Here is a 16412-nt window from a genome sequence, read left to right on the forward strand (position 1 = left end):
ATATAGTATCAGCATCCTTCTATGACCAATGCATTATATATATATTTTTTTTTCTGATATATATTTTTAAAGAGACTATAAACTGTATTTTAACTTCCATGTGTTGCTATTTAAGCATTTTCTTTTTTTAATACCTTTATTTTATTTTTATGTGGTGCTGAGAATTGAACCCAGTGCCCTGCACATACTAGGCGAGCGCTCTACCACTGAGCCACAATTCTAGTCCTGCTAGTGAAACATTTTCTACCAAGTCAGGCAGCAGGAATTTCCATAGACCTTCCAGGCTTTTGTTTAGGTACTACCTTGGTGGGAATCCTGGTAGAAAATGAGCTTTTCTTTTTGCTTAGTTGTCCTTGCTTACAGGGCAGACTCCTAAGATTGTTCTCATTTTTCTTTTCTTTTTTCTTTCTTTTTGGCAGGGGGAGCTGATTACTGGGGATTGAACCCAGGGGTGCTTAACCACTAAGCCATTTATTTATTTATTTGTTTGCTTGTTTATTTATTTTGAGACAGGGTCTCATTAAGTTACTTAGGGTTCCTCTAAGTTGCTGAGGCTGGCTTTGAACTTGCAATCTTCCCATCTCAGCATCCTAATCAGGTGGATTACAAGTATGTACCACCACACCTGGCTTACTGAACCTTTTCAACATAATGTTTCTGCCTCATTTGGGCCAGGGAAGTCCAGGATTAGCTGTCTGGGTTTTGATAGCATTTTTTCCCCACTGGATATAACTAGCCACTCTGCTGTTGCACATTGTAATTCTCTGCCCCATGTGTCTTCTGGAAGGAAATGCTGACTCGCATTTTTCCTTTACAGACTGGACATATTCCTGTTCATGAGGGTGAGGGGCCCCCAGCTACAGTTTGTCCCCATGAAGCTGACCAGTTCTATTGCCATGGTAACACCATGGGATAGCAAGAAGATGTAGAAGACCCATGCTGACACCAGGGCCAACTTCATGGGTATATTACCTGTGTAGTCTCTCAGGGGCCTGCCCTTAGGACCCATACTTGGCTTAATGCTCTGGAGTTAATGCCTTGAAATCATTAATAATTTTTAATGAGGGGTCCCACATTTTCATTTAGCCCTGGGCCCCATAAATTAGGTAACCAGTCTTACTGACATTATAATTCCTTTTGACAAGAATGAGCCTCAGTGTTCCATTAGGCCAGGTTTTTTCAAAGGCTGCAAAGCCAGCTCATTTCCTCCTGCCATCCATCCCATAGCTATATAACTGGTAAACTAGATTCTGAGAATTCCAAAAATAAGCATTGCACTGGGAGAAAGTGGACAGACACAGAGCCACACCCATCTGAATACTGCCAGCAACACCCAGAACTTTTCTGCAGAACTTCAGCACCATTCAGGATAATAGAACTGTTAAGGCACTGAGTTTCCCCACAGCTGTGCTCAGTGCCAGGTGTAACCTCAGTCAACCTAAGGGAAGTTTCCCAGAATATGGTATTTAAATGAAAAAAAATCACAACTCACAGAAATCTGGGTCTGTTTTCAGGAAGTATAAAAAGAGATACATGAATAAAATGTCTAATGAAAGAGGTAAGTGCAGTCAAACTAAAAAGCCAGGTTAACAGAACGATGCTCTGGGTCTTTTTCTTTTTAATCCAAGCACACCTGGCTTGTTAGAAAAGCAACACCAGAAGAAGGCATCTCTCTGATTATGAAGAGTTTTTATGTCTAATCTCCTTATTCATTTAAATTTTATCCAAAGAGTAAAATCTGTTATACTGTATTTCACTTGCAATCACAAGATATTTGGTTGCCAAGGATAAAGATATGCCTTAAATTCTGGCTACCAAAAGAGTCTGTGTGACACACACATATACATATATACATACACACATATACATAATGCACATATTTAATGTCTTTCAACTTGTGTAGAATAATTTGGGTATACTGAGTGAAGTTTTCTTAGTTAAAACAGGCTGTTAACAACAGAGACAGTAGCACACTAAAGCTGCCTCACTAGCTCCCAGGTGACGAATGTTTACATCTCTTCCAACTTCATGTTCACTGCTGTGGTGCCAGTGTCTTGAAATCATCCATGACCCATCATGGGGACATATGCTACAAACTAGTGCATTTTTCCTCTGGACATCCATATACCAACACACCACATTATAGAGCTTACTTACTGTAAAGAGTTCTAAATAAAACCCAGAAATTGTGAAAATTAAGGCATTGTAGATCCAAGCTATTTAAACAAAATGAAACTGATGAAGGATGATTAACGTGGGAATTTTAATTCCACATAAAAGATGAGAGGAAGTGGGGGCATGACATTTAACTCTATCGGTGCACCTGTTGCTGGGGACCACCTTCCAGAGAAAGCTCATAATAGCCTGACACACACTGCATTGAAATCCTCCTCTTGACCCTTAGCAACACTGCACCTGAAAATGCAATGAGTGAGTAGAGGTCTATGTTGGAGCTGGAGTTACCTAATTTCAGTGGATAAAAATTTTTTAAATAAATACATCAATCATATGCCTTCATTCCTTCAAAGTCAATTCTATTATGGGAAACACAATTTGATAAGTATAAGGACAATTAAAATGATTAGAACTCTATTTAATTTTCCCATTGTGCTTATGTGTATAAAATAATCCATGCACTATATATAACACAGAGAGAAACTAACTGGTTATGACTGAACAGGAACATTGTTATTTTTTTCACATCATGTATAATCACATGAAGGCACTCCTTCCCAACTGGGAACTCTGAGAAATTAAACAAAGAATTTATTGCTCAGCTGTCTGTGGCTGCATAAATTTATGGCCAAAAGGGAAATTGCACCAGATGTATTCTGTAGGGGGAAATGGGTCTGCTGCATTTCATTAGTGCTAGGCCAGGTCTTACAGGAATAATCCAGTCAATTTTACTCCATCATTTCAGCTTTTAGATATATCACAAAACACCCTCCTCAGCTCAGCCCACCAAACAACCAATATTTTATTTCTCTTAACTCTTTCTGTAATTCTTCAATGGAGGAGGACCAGAGAGCAGGATGGGAAAGGTATATGAGAATCTTACAGAGAATCTTATAGTTCTAAATGTGCAGTTTAGAAGGGAGGAAAAAATATATCCTTGTTTCATAATACAAATTTTAAAAGCATATTTGGACAAAATGGAATAGTGAGAATATAAAGAAGATGCAATGCCAGCACAGATAAAAGACACTGCTTAAAGTTTTATGTCAATTTTTAAAAAATTTAAAAAGGAAAATGGACACTACTTTACAGTGCTACCTACTCATATTGTAGGGATTACCATTAATACTGTAGGGCTATGTGCCCAGCACTGTTCTGAGTGCTTTACATACTTAGGCTATCAAATCTTCCCAACAACCCTAACAAGTGACTGTCTATTATATAGACCCTGTTTTAGAAATAAGGACACTGAGTTATAGACAGGCTAAGTCACTAAGTGATCAAGTCTAGTTCTAATCCAGACTCTATGTATCTGTGCTGAGAACCTCTGTGCTCTGCTGCCTAGAACATAAATACACTTGCTTTGAGAAAGCCAAAGAGACAAAAACATAAAACAACCAAACAGACCATATAGGATGGATTTTATAACTGCTCTTTTACAGAAAGTTATATCCTATAAAATACCATACAAGCATAGCACATTTCTCCTTTGAGAAATTTCTCTGCCTTCGCAGACTTAATTCTCATGCATCTTTTTGCAAAAGACTCCCTCTCCCCCACCTCTTGATACAACCAGGTTGCAGTGTTGCTTATGAAATTATTTTTCAATGGAAGAATCCATCAACCAATGAATCAATGAGTGCCATTAATGGCTGTAGAGTCAAACAAAGGAGTTGCACAGTGCTTGGTGTGGCTTGTTATTTTAACAATCCAGGATGGTTTCAGAGCATCAGGATAAGCTTTGAAGCTTTACAGATTACAATTGTGAAGATCTAGTGTGAATAAAATGGAGAAATCACACTGGGTAAGTAAAAGGCATTAGTCTTTAGTGATGTCCAACACACTAAAGACTATTCCCATTATTTAACTCATTAGTCTGCACCACTATCCATTTAGTAGATAAGAAAATGGAAGCTCAACAAATAAAGCAATTTGCCCAAAGTCATGCCAGCTAATAAGAGGAAAATTGGGGGCATGAGACCAATCTTTTCTAATTCCAAAGTTCTTTTCACTTCTATGCAATATTTCAGGTAAACAAGGAGCAGAGAAGGGAGGAGAGAAACCAGGAAAAAAAGTGAGAATAAGATGAGAGGTAGTCAAGTGATCAGTCATATCCAAGACGTTTGCCACATAAATATCCAGACAATTATTTTAATCCCCCAATTTCCTTATGTAGAATTAAAATAAGAATGACCCAGTTATCACAGTGCTCTTGACAGGAAAGTCAAGGCTGACATCCAATTAATTCAGGGTTTCACTGTGTCCTGGCAGGGACTCCCGTAGGGCGAAAGCCTTCATGGAAGTTCTTTTTCACCTTCTGAGTTGGAGGTAATTGCCCTGCACAGGAAATTCTAAGCCTCCACACCCTCAGGCAGAAATCTGGCCATTCGTTTGCAGAGTGCTGGCACTAACCTGGCAGCTGCAGATGCCCCCTCAGCAGTTATAGCTGTCTAACGGGACACCTGTTCTCCCTAATTGAAGGCGATGAGCAAGGGGCTGCTGGGGAAAAGTTGGCAGCAGCTCCACTAATGTCTTGTGATTGGACAAAAACTCACAATGAGCCATAAGGTAAAAGAAATTCTGCCTGCAGTAGCATGTCTCTCAAGAAGAACCAATTTGAAGCGCAGTAAGTTAGAGGTACCCAATAGAACCTGATGATGGGCAGTAGAGAAACTCGTTTAGAAAAGAATTCCTAAGGGAAGAACTGTAAAGAAATGCATGGTGCAATACCCTCTCTTCAGTGGTAGTATTACACACTCAGAAATCTACAGCATTTGCAATCTCTTTCTCCACCTACCCTCCCCCGACTTTTTAGTAATTGGTTTAATGGACACTAAAAGCATGAAGAAGAATGTAGCACACCCAATTTATTACTACATCTCATTTCATAGATAGCAAGCCCAAGCCCTGCATGCTGCATTGAATATATAGGTTACATTTAGAGATCGATATCACTTGGCTGCAATTTGATAAGTGCCTCTAATTCAATTTCTAACTATGGCATTTACTTAATCAAAACTTTGGCAATGAGAGCCAATTAAAACACTATATACAATAAAGAGATTTGGAAAAAAGTCAGAGAGAATCATAGGGTGAATGCTTAGAAACTTAAATGCATGGTTTAAGTTCACTACAACTTTAATAAAAATATGATCTTTAAACAAACATTCACAAGCATTAATTGTCCTAGCACTAAAGGAAAACATAATATGATACTATAGATGTGAAGACTCTGGGTAGAAGATGATCATGTCAGAAATCAAGGGAGGCAAGTAATAAGATCTAATGGGAAATAGTTCATTAACACTGTCTTGATATTTTTGCACTATGATCTGATACTTTCCATCTCCAAACATGCTTTCAAGTATGATTGTTTTTATTTAAAAAATCATATTCAGGACTCAGACATGATGAATTAGAGGGAGGATGCACTTCCTGGCAGTTCCTTAGCATCAGATTTTAAAAGCAAAAAGAGTGCTCCTCAGTGAAGTGGGTAACTAAGGGAATTCACTGAAATTCAATCCTGGACAGTAAAAGAAACCATAGAGACGCAGAAAGTCACAAACTTCTAACATAATGGAATAAACAATACTTTGGAGCCATGCCAGCTTGGCAGGCCATGGCAAGGCAGCCATGGCTGCTGAGGGGAAGTGGCGCACAGGCAGAGAGAGAAGAAAGTGAAGTGGAACAGCAAGAAGAAATTGACTTGGTGGAACCTGTGGAATAGAGAGAGAGAGGCTGATCTTAATGGACCCAGAGTCAGTGGGGGAAGCTGTTGAGTGAAAAGCAACCAAATCATTCGGCCTATGGGTGGACGGATTTGGCAGGGTGGGGGTGGGGGGTGGTTCCTGGGGTCACTGATGTGAGAGCCATTTATTAGCACCGTGTGGCCAGCAGCAAAGGCAGGAGATTGGGAATTCATAAAGGAAGTTGGCAATTGCCCACCTATTAAGAGCCCAGAGTCTCCCTGGACCAGTGTGACTGAAATAGGCGCAAAGAACATTGTGCCTAGACTATCAGGCTCTAGATACAAAGAGAAAGAGAGTTCCCTTTGTAGCTGGTGCCCCAGATATCCAGCAGAGACTTCCCATCAACAGAGGGCATGGACCACATCTCAAAAGCCCACTGAAAGAGTTCCAAAGGTCAGCCAAGATCAAAGCCCAGCTACTGGAACTCCCAATTTAGAACTCTGCACCATAAGAATAAATAGTTTGTCAGCATTCACCAGTCTATCCCGCCCTATTCTGGGAGAGGGAAGCTAAGAGCTACTAGAACCAGCTTTGGCTCCCAGGCACAACAGTTGGTAGCTAGGTGAGGTACTCAAAGATGTTGCACCTCACAACCCCCAAACCTTGACCCACCCTTGCCAACAGTTTTGACCATCTCAGCAGAAACAAGGCCCTTATTTCTCATTAATTTTTTTCTTTTTACCTCTGTTTACTTTTAATATTATCCAATTTTTGTTCTTTTGTAATTTTTAATTTTTTTCAAAATTTTTTTATTATATTTTGTTTTTTACTTTTTTTTCATTCTGTAAGATTTTGTGTATGGGTGGGTAGATGGCTGTGTGGGTGTGCTCTCACTAAGCAGATAACGTATATCTTACTTTTAATTGCTTTCGTCCTCACTTGCTTATTGCTTATTTTTTATCTTTAGATTGACTTGGGTTGGGTATAATTATATGTATGTTGGAATTGTTTTGATCTCACATTTGTTCATGCCTTGATTTTTCTTTCTCTTACTGCCCCTTTTTCGCTCTCTTCCCCTACTATTACTCAAATTTTTATGTTCCCTCTTTCTATTTTTAATTACTTTTAGTTATTTCTTTTTCCTCCATCTTTATAGCTACCATCTTGTACCTATCTTGTGCCTCTCTTCTGTTCACATTCTAAGTATTTCAAAATTTCTCTTACCTTCCAACTCCATATTTCCTTCACTTAAGAAACTGTAATCTAGGACTGGGGTTGTGGCTCCCCAGCCCTAGATTACAAAAGTAAACAGAAGTAAAAAGAAAAAAAATGTGCAAGTCCAAGACCTCAGAAAACATGAAGAAACAGGCAAACAAATCTCCCCCCAAAATTCACAGTCCCCCCAACAAAGAATTCTAAAGATATGGAAGCAGAGGAAAGTCCAAAGAAAGATTAAAAAACTGATTATGAATATATTTGATGAACTAAAATAAGATCTAAGGAATGAATTCAGATAAAAAAAATTCAGGAGATGAAAGACTACTTCAATAGAGATAATGGGAAAAAAAACAATTAAAACTCCTGAAAATGAAAGTCACAATTAATTAAATTAAAAATTCACTTGAAAACATCACCAACAGATTAGATTGTTTAGAAAATCAAACTTCAGGACTTGAAGACAGCATATATGAACTTGTATATTCAGTATTCAATAAAGGAAAAAAAGACCATGATTAGAGTATATAAAAATTCCTGGACAGCATCAGGAGAACAAACATGAGAGTCATCGGGATAGAAGAGAACATGGAAATACAGGTTAAAGGCATCAAGAATATTTTCAATGAGATAGTAACAGAAAAATTTCCCCATATTAAAAATGAGATAGACATCCACATACAGAAGCACAGGCAGAGAGAGAAGAATGGAGGCATATAGGACACCAAATAGACAAGATCAGATCAGAACTTCTTCAAAAAACATCATAATCACAGAAAATAGGAAAGAATACTAAAAGCTGTGAGAGAATATATCAGGTCACATTTAGATGCAAATTAATAAGGTTTATCTATGACTTCTCATCTCAGATCCAGAAATGAGACATTTTTTAAGTTCTAAAAGAAAACAATTACCATCCGAAGTTTATATATCCAGTAAAGCTATCTTTATCTTTTATGGAAAATAAAAATTTTCCATAACAAGAATAAAGTTAAAGAACTCATTACCACTAAGCCATCCCTACAAAGAATACTCAAAGATACACTGCACACAGAGGAACCAAAAAACAAACCAGAAAGCTCCCAAATATATGATCACTTAACGAGTAACAAACTAAATGAAAATCAAAAACAGAATTAAATATAGCAAACAAACCAAAATGACAGGAAACAACAAACATATTCATAATAACACTGAATATAAATGGTATCAACTCCCCAATTAAAAAAAACATAGATTGGATCAAAAAAATGAGGTCCAGCTGGGTGTGGTGGTACATGCCTGTAATCTCAGTAGCTTGGGAGGCTGAGGTAGAAAGATCAAGAGTTCAAAGCCAGCCTCAGCAATGGTGAAGCACTAAGCAATTCAGTGAGACTCAGTCTCTAAATAAAATACAAAATAGGGCTGGGGATGTGGCTCAATGGTCAAGTACCCCTGAGTTCAATCCCTGTTACCGAAAAAAAAAAAAAGAGGACCAACTATATTCTGTTTAGAAGAGACTCATGTAACAGACAAAAACTCCCACAGATTGATAGTTAAAGTATGAGAAAAGATATTTCATGTTATTGGAACTCAAAAACATTCAGGAGTAGCTATTCTCATATTTTACAAAGCAGATTTCAAGCAAAAACTAATCAGAGGAGACAAATAAGGCCACTACATACATTTTCCAACAAGAAAATATAACAATAGTAAATATATATGCCCCAAATATGAGTGTACCTAATTATATGGGAAAATACTTCTTGACATTAAATCCAATACAGGCTCTAATACAATAAGACTAGATGATTTTAGCACACCCTTAGCACCAATAGACAGATAATCCAAATATGAAAAGCAATAAAGAGATTTCTGATCCAAATAATACAAAAATCAAATGGACCTAATAGGTATCTTCAGAATATTTTACCCCAAAACAGCTAAATTTACTTTCTCCTCAGCAACTAATAGAACATTTTTAAAAATGGACTATATTCTAGATCACATAGTCTTAGTAAATACAAAAAAAAAAACCCTGATATAATCCTGTGCATGAGATCATAATGGAATGAAAACAACAGCAAGAAAAAGAATAGAAACCACATAAACACATAGAGATTGAAAACTAGTCTTTTAAATGACGAATGAATCATAGAAGAAATGAGAGAAATCAATAAATTTTTAGAAACAAATGAGAACAGAAAAAAAGTGCATCAAAACCTCTGGGACACTATGAAAGCGGTTTAAATAATAAAATTTACAGTATTGAGTGTCTACTTTTAAAAAATAGAAAAATCCCTAATAAATAAGCTTATGTTCCACTTCAAGGCCTTAGAAAAGAAAGAACAAACTAATTCCAAAATCAGTAGAAGACAGGAAATGATCAAGATCAGAGCTGAAATAAATGAATTTGAGAATAAAAACAATACACAGGATCAATGCAATGAGGAGTTGGTTCTTTAAGACGATAAATAAGATTGATAAGCCCTTAGCCAAACTAACCAAGAGAAAGAGAAGACCCAAATCAACAAAGTTAGGTATGTAAATGGAGATATCACAACAGACCCCTCTGAAATCCAGACAATCATTAGAAACTATTTTGAAAATGTATGCTCCAATAAACTGAAAAATCTAAAAGACATTTCTAGATACACAATACCTGCCCAAATTAATCAGCAAAATACAGAAAACTTAAATAGATCGATATCAAATAACAAAATGGAAACATCAGTTAAAAGCCTTCTAACAAAGAAAAGCCCAGGATTTCACGAAATTTAAAGAGAGGGAGCACTTCATTCCATGAATCCAGTTTTACTCTAATACAAAATCCAAAGACACATCAAGGAAAGAAAACTGTATACTAATATCCCTGATGAACATAGAGGCAAAAATCCTTAATATTAGCAAACTGCATTCAAAAATATATCAAGAAGATAATGAAACTTGATCAACTGGGCTTCATACCAGGGAAGCTTGTTTCAGCATATGCATAAATGTAATTTGACACTTAAACAGAATCAAGAATAAAAATCATTAAGTCATTTCAATGGATGCAGAAAAGGTCTTTGATTAAATCCAACTCACATTTGTTTTAAAAATGCTAGAGAATCTAGCAAAAGAAGGACTTTACCTCAACACTGTAAAGGTGATTTATGACAAACCCAAAGCCAACATCATATTGAATGAAGAAAAACTGAAATAATTTTCTCTAAAATCAGGAATAAGTCAGGAGTATCCACTCTTACTACTTCTATTCAATAGAATTCTTGAAACTGTAGCCAGAGCAATCAGGCAAGAGGAAAAAATTAAAGAGATATGAATAAATAAGGAAGTCAAATTATCACAGTTGGCTGATGACATGATCCTATATCTAGAAGACACAAAAACTCTACCAGAAGACTTCTAAAGCTGATAAGTGTCAGCAAAGTAGCAGGATACATGATCAACATTCACAAATCAATAGTTCTCCTATACTCACATACTGATTCTGCTGAGAAAGAAACCAGGAAGACGATCCCATTCACAATAACATTAAAAAATAAAAAAAACTTGGTAACTAATTTAACCAAGAAGGTGAACAATTTCTACAATGAAAACTACAGAATACTGGAGAAAGAAATTAAAGAAGACCTTAGAATATAGAAAGACTTCCCATGTTCTTGAATAGGCAGAATTGTCAAATATTGTCAAAATGGCCATACTACTAAAAGCAATATACAGATACAATGCAATTCCCATCAAAATATCAATGACATTGGTATTTCCAATTTATAGAATTAGAAAAAACATTCTTAAATTCATTAAGAAGAATAAGAGACACAGAATAGCCAAAGAAATCCTAAGCAAGAAGAGCAATACAGGAGGTATCACAATACCAGAACTCAAAGTATACCTATAGACCTATAGGAAAAAGACAGCATGGTATTGGCATCAAATAGACACGAATACCAATGAAATCAAACAGAAAACATAGACAAACCTACATATTTACAGTCACCATATACTTGACAAAGGTGCCAAAATCATGTTGGAGAAACTATAGTCCTTTTTAACAAATGGCTCTGGGAAAATGGGATATCCATATGTAGAATGAAATTAGATCCCTTTCACCCTGCACAAAACTCAAATCAAAATATATTAAAGACTTCAGAATTAGATAAGAAACTCTGCAACTCCTAGAGAAAAAACATAAAATCAACATTGTACATTGGTGTAAGCACCAATGGCAGTTGTAAACGAACATAATGCCTTTGTTTATTTTTATGTGGTGCTGAGGATTGAACCCAGTGCCTCACACATGCTAGGCAAGCGTTTTGATCATTTTTTGATTATATCTATTTTTTTAATTGGGGAGTTGATACCATTTATATTCAATGTTATTATGAATATGTTTGTTGTTTCCTGTCATTTTGGTTTGTTCGCTATATTTAATTCTGTTTTGATTTTCATTTAGTGTGTTACTCTTTTAGTGATCATATATTTGGGAGCTTTCTGGTTTGTTTTTGGGTTCCTCTGTGTGAATAAAACATAGAATTAACATTGCATGTTGGTGTAGGCTTTAACAAGACCTCTAAAGCTCTCACAGCAAAGGAAATAGTCAAGGATATAAAGAGAGAGCCTAAAAAATGGGAGAATGCCAGCTACTCCTCTGACAGAGGATTAACATGTAGAATATATAGAGAACTCAAAAAAACTTAATATCAAAGGGGAAAAAAACAATCAATGAATGGTCAAAAGAACTAAACAGAAACTTCTCAAAAGAAGAAACACAAATGGCCAACAAATATATGAAAAAAAAAAAAAGTTCAACACCTCTGGCAGTCAGGGAAATGCCAATCCAAAATACACTAAGATTTTATCTTACTCCAGTCAGAATGGCAAATATTTATCTTATAGACTCAAGCTCTTATATCATTATTGGAAACCACCTAAATACCCATCTATAAGGAAACAGAAACAAAAATGACATTCAGATTATTAATACTGTGCTCAGAGGAATGAACTAGCACCACGTGTATTAACATGGAAAGATCTCAGAAACATAAAAGTAAATATAAAATGAAGCCCAATGGTAGGTCACTCTCTAACCTCGGTTTCCCCATGAGTAACTAAAGATTTATCCATGAGCATCCACTATAAACCAGGAACAATTTTAGGCAATGAAAAATGAAATGAGGTTGGGGTTGTAGCTCAGTGGCACAGCGCTTGCCTAGCATGTGTGAGGCACTGGGTTCAATGCTCAGCACCACAAAAAAATAAACCAATAAAGGCATTCTGTTAGTTTACAACTACAAAAAAAAAAAATGAAATGAAAAAAAAAACTATCTTCATTCTAGTGATGTGAAAATTCTATTGATGTGAAATGGGGACAAAAATACATAATAAAGTTGTATTAATGATGTTAGGTGATTTTTTAAGCTTATAGAAAAAACATGAAAGAAAAAATAACATCAGAGGAGAGGCACTAGGGAGTTTTGAATTAAGATACCATTGGAAAGGTGCTACACCAGCAAAGGTGAAAGAAGTAGAAAATAAGGAATATAGATTTGCTTGACACTTTCTCAAGCTTATTCTGATTCACAAACATCCTTTCCTATTTCTCAGTGTAAATATAAAATGTTCTCCATTGTTATATCTTTTCAGGAATTTCAGTGAGCATCTTCTTTCTTAGGCTTAGAAGAAGAGGATTAAACCTGGAATTATCTTTATTTTAAGTTAATAAATAGCTTTGAAGAGACTAGGTAGAAAAACACATTATTATTACATTATTCAGTAATAATCAGGCCTAATACCCATACTGTTTAAGCAAAACAGTCAATATTAAGAACTCCGAGGGCTGGGGATGTGGCTCAAGTGGTAGCGCGCTCACCTGGAATGCATGTGGCGCTCGGTTCGATCCTCAGCACCACATACAAATAAAGATGTTGTGTCCGCCAAAAACTAAAACATAAATTAAAAAAAAAAACCTCCGATGCTGAGAAATTTTAGGAGGGTGAATGAAAGCAGCTAGCTTACTTTCTGAAAAACAATCCTGTATGAGTCAAAACCTCACAAACTTGTTTCTGAAATTTATTATTTAAACTAATGCTAGCTGTGTCATGGGCTATATGTGGACCACCATGCATCACAGCCTAATGAATAGGAATATCTGGTGTCTGGGAACTATCAATGGACGTTTCCTCTGTGTACAACTGCCAAGAGACATTGTGAATTCCTATTCCACTCTGCCATGTCCCACACAGCACCTGAGATGGGTGTGACCTGCCAAGATGCCAATCAACCTGCTGACTGCCAGACATCACAAAGCAAGACTCCACCCTTGAAACTTTTATCACTGCCTTTGATGTACCCCCTTAAATAAACCACTGGAGCCATTTTGTCTACTCTAGTTCCAGCTCCCATGTGGACTGGATTTATCAGGGGCTCCACTTTTGAAAATATGTTTCTGACTCTTTGTCTTTTGTTCTTCACTAATTATTCTAGACTTTAAGTTCTCAGGTCGTTTACACCCCCCTTGGCAGGAAGAAGAGCCCCCAACTAGATACTGGCCATCACCCCATATAGCTCCAAAGGTAACCATAAAGTAAATGGCAGGAGAGATTCTGTGGCAAAGAAAGAGTATCAAAACTAATGTCTAGAAAGAATTGGATATAAAATCCAGCTTTTTAACTTAATGGGTCTATGAAAGTCAGCAAAATAACTCATTTCTCTTGACCTCAGTTTCAGACTTTTAGAGAGAAATACACTCCTACTTCTCAGGAATGGAGGAGGAAATGAACATTATATATATATANTATATATATATATATATATATATATATATATATATATATATATATATATTTTCATTCTACATATTTCCTGCTGCAATATTCTAAGCTCCATGAGGGCAACAAGCTTGTCTGCTATATTCATTTCAGTGCACATCTCCCTGGCATATAAGTTCTAATCAAGTTTATTCTCTTTTCTTTTCTTTCCTCCAGCTTCTAGAGACCTTTCTCTGCCTAAACCATTTAACCTGCTCCTACACTAATAATCATGAATTCTAATTCTAATGAGGAATACAATAGGAATCTTCAATCCACAAATATGATCTATGCACTAGACATGGACTTCTTTTATCAGAGGATGATCCCTAGTTAGATCCAGAGCCTCCCAGCCAGCTCTTAATTACACTTGCCTATTTAGAAGCCTTTTTGCAGAGGCTGGGACTATGAGAGAGTAAAAAAACAAAACAAAACAAAAAACCCTGCATCCCAAGCTGTACAGCAACATAGGAACAAAACAGCAGGCGAACAACATCTCACTGAGATGAGAGGGAAAGAGATTTTATTAAAATTTAATATAGGACACTCATGGCAGCTTAAGAACTCAGAAATTTGGGTCCTGTAAACAAAGAAGATAGGATACACTGAAGCCAACCCAGAAGCCCACCGCCAAAACTGGGTCCCAAATGAGGACAATATAGTCTTGGTATGGAGATCAAGAATTCTGCTTAACCTTAGCTGATCCAGAGGCTGCACCATGCACTGGTATGCACTCTGTATCGCAACTGGCCTGAGAGAGAACTGGAGAGCTGAAGTGGGATCCACCTTCGGGTGAGCACACTGCTGTAGTGACTGTGGGACCCAGGAGATCAGAGACAAAAGAAAACCACAATATTCTGGCAGGTGCCAACTGAGGGACCTAGGCTGAACCTGATGTAATGTGAATGAAACAGATGTGGTGTAGACTGTACTCAGGGGGATTCAAGTAGGAAGGGAGAAAGGGAGCCTGACTAGCTTCTCCTTTGTGTCTGGTGGCTCACATGAAGTGGGCCAGGAGTCTGAGCAGGTGGGAGTGAATAAACTCAGGGACCAAGTCCAGGAAGGCTGAGCTCCTGACAGCAGTAGTGGAGGATCCCCCTGCCCCATAATTTGATTTCTTGGGAGGCTCCTTAGAACCAAATCCACAGAAGAAATGGGCTACTGTCCAGCCCTAGGAGCAGGTCATTCTTGTCTATCTAATGAAGGCCCCACCCAACAAAGCTCCTGAGGCCAGATTAGGTATAAACCCTATCTGCTAGACCTCCCTTCACAGAACACTGCAGAAGCAATATCCTCGGAGTGTACCAAACTGATTCAAATGGATGAAACACCAACTGACAATACATCCTAACCTATCCCACCTCACATTGGTGAGAAAAGGGAAACAGAATCTTATATCATAGCTTCAATCTTAGGTCACTTCAACTGGAAGCTCAGAAAGCAACATAAAATAGGAAGGGGTTAACAATGCCCACCCCTGCTCTCTCTATCCATACATCACTCAAGAAGAATTGGAAGAAAAGACTGTTGAACATAGGCAACGAACACTCAATCTGGTCAAATATTTTGACCACCACAGTGGAAAAGTTTCCTTCATTCTTCACTAAGATTGAATTATTATTGATTATTTTATTTTTTTTTTATTCTCTCTATGTGTGTGTGAGCACATACACATGTGATTTCTGGCTGTACTGATTAGTTCAGGGACACATGTACATACACTTGTTTACTTTTCTCTCCTTTTTAACATTTTAATGTAATTTTTTCCCTAGCATTGTCTTTTAAGAGTGTTCCTTTGGGTTGTATATTTTAGTTTAGTTTTGTATTATTCATTTGTCTATATCTCTTGTTTTACTTTCTCCTGCTAATGGCCAAATTTTATTGTTCTCTCTCCTTCTTTCCCAATAACTTGTTTCTTCTATTTTTCCCCTCCTTCAATAAACATCACTTGCTACATCTCTTCTGCATTCTCTCTGTTCACTTTTTGAAATGGTAAAGTCTTTTTTAACTTCTTAACACATTTCCTATTCATCTAAGTAACTTATTTTTATCATCTTTCAGAACTAATTGGTCTGTATAACTCCTACCTTCACCATTAAGATTAATACAACTATTAGTGCTGTGTGATATAGTTGACACCTAGTATGTGCATTAAAGCCAGATCTAGTTCATGGTTAGTATTACTGTTGACAATAGCTAAACACATAATTGGTAGCAACTAATGTTGAAGATGTCATACTAGGATCTGAGTATTTACTTTAAAGCTGTCTATTGTTTGTTGTTCATCCCATCCTGTGAGGTTCTAGGAACCTACAGGAACACTAAAATTTCACAGGTTAGAGACTCTACTTCTGAACTAAACATTCTCTGACATTAATCCAACTCAAAGAAGTGAGGAGACAAGCCCAAAACCAAAAACAATGACCCAAGGAGGAACAATCAGAGAGGGAACTCAAATACATAAACTTATGCTGTACCTCAAGTTCTTAGAAAAAGAACAAACTAATTCCAAAATTAGTAGAAGGCAGGAAATAATTAAGATCAT

The sequence above is a fragment of the Marmota marmota genome, unplaced genomic scaffold (assembly GCF_001458135.2).
Source record: "Marmota marmota marmota unplaced genomic scaffold, marMar, whole genome shotgun sequence".
Taxonomy (NCBI): domain Eukaryota; kingdom Metazoa; phylum Chordata; class Mammalia; order Rodentia; family Sciuridae; genus Marmota; species Marmota marmota.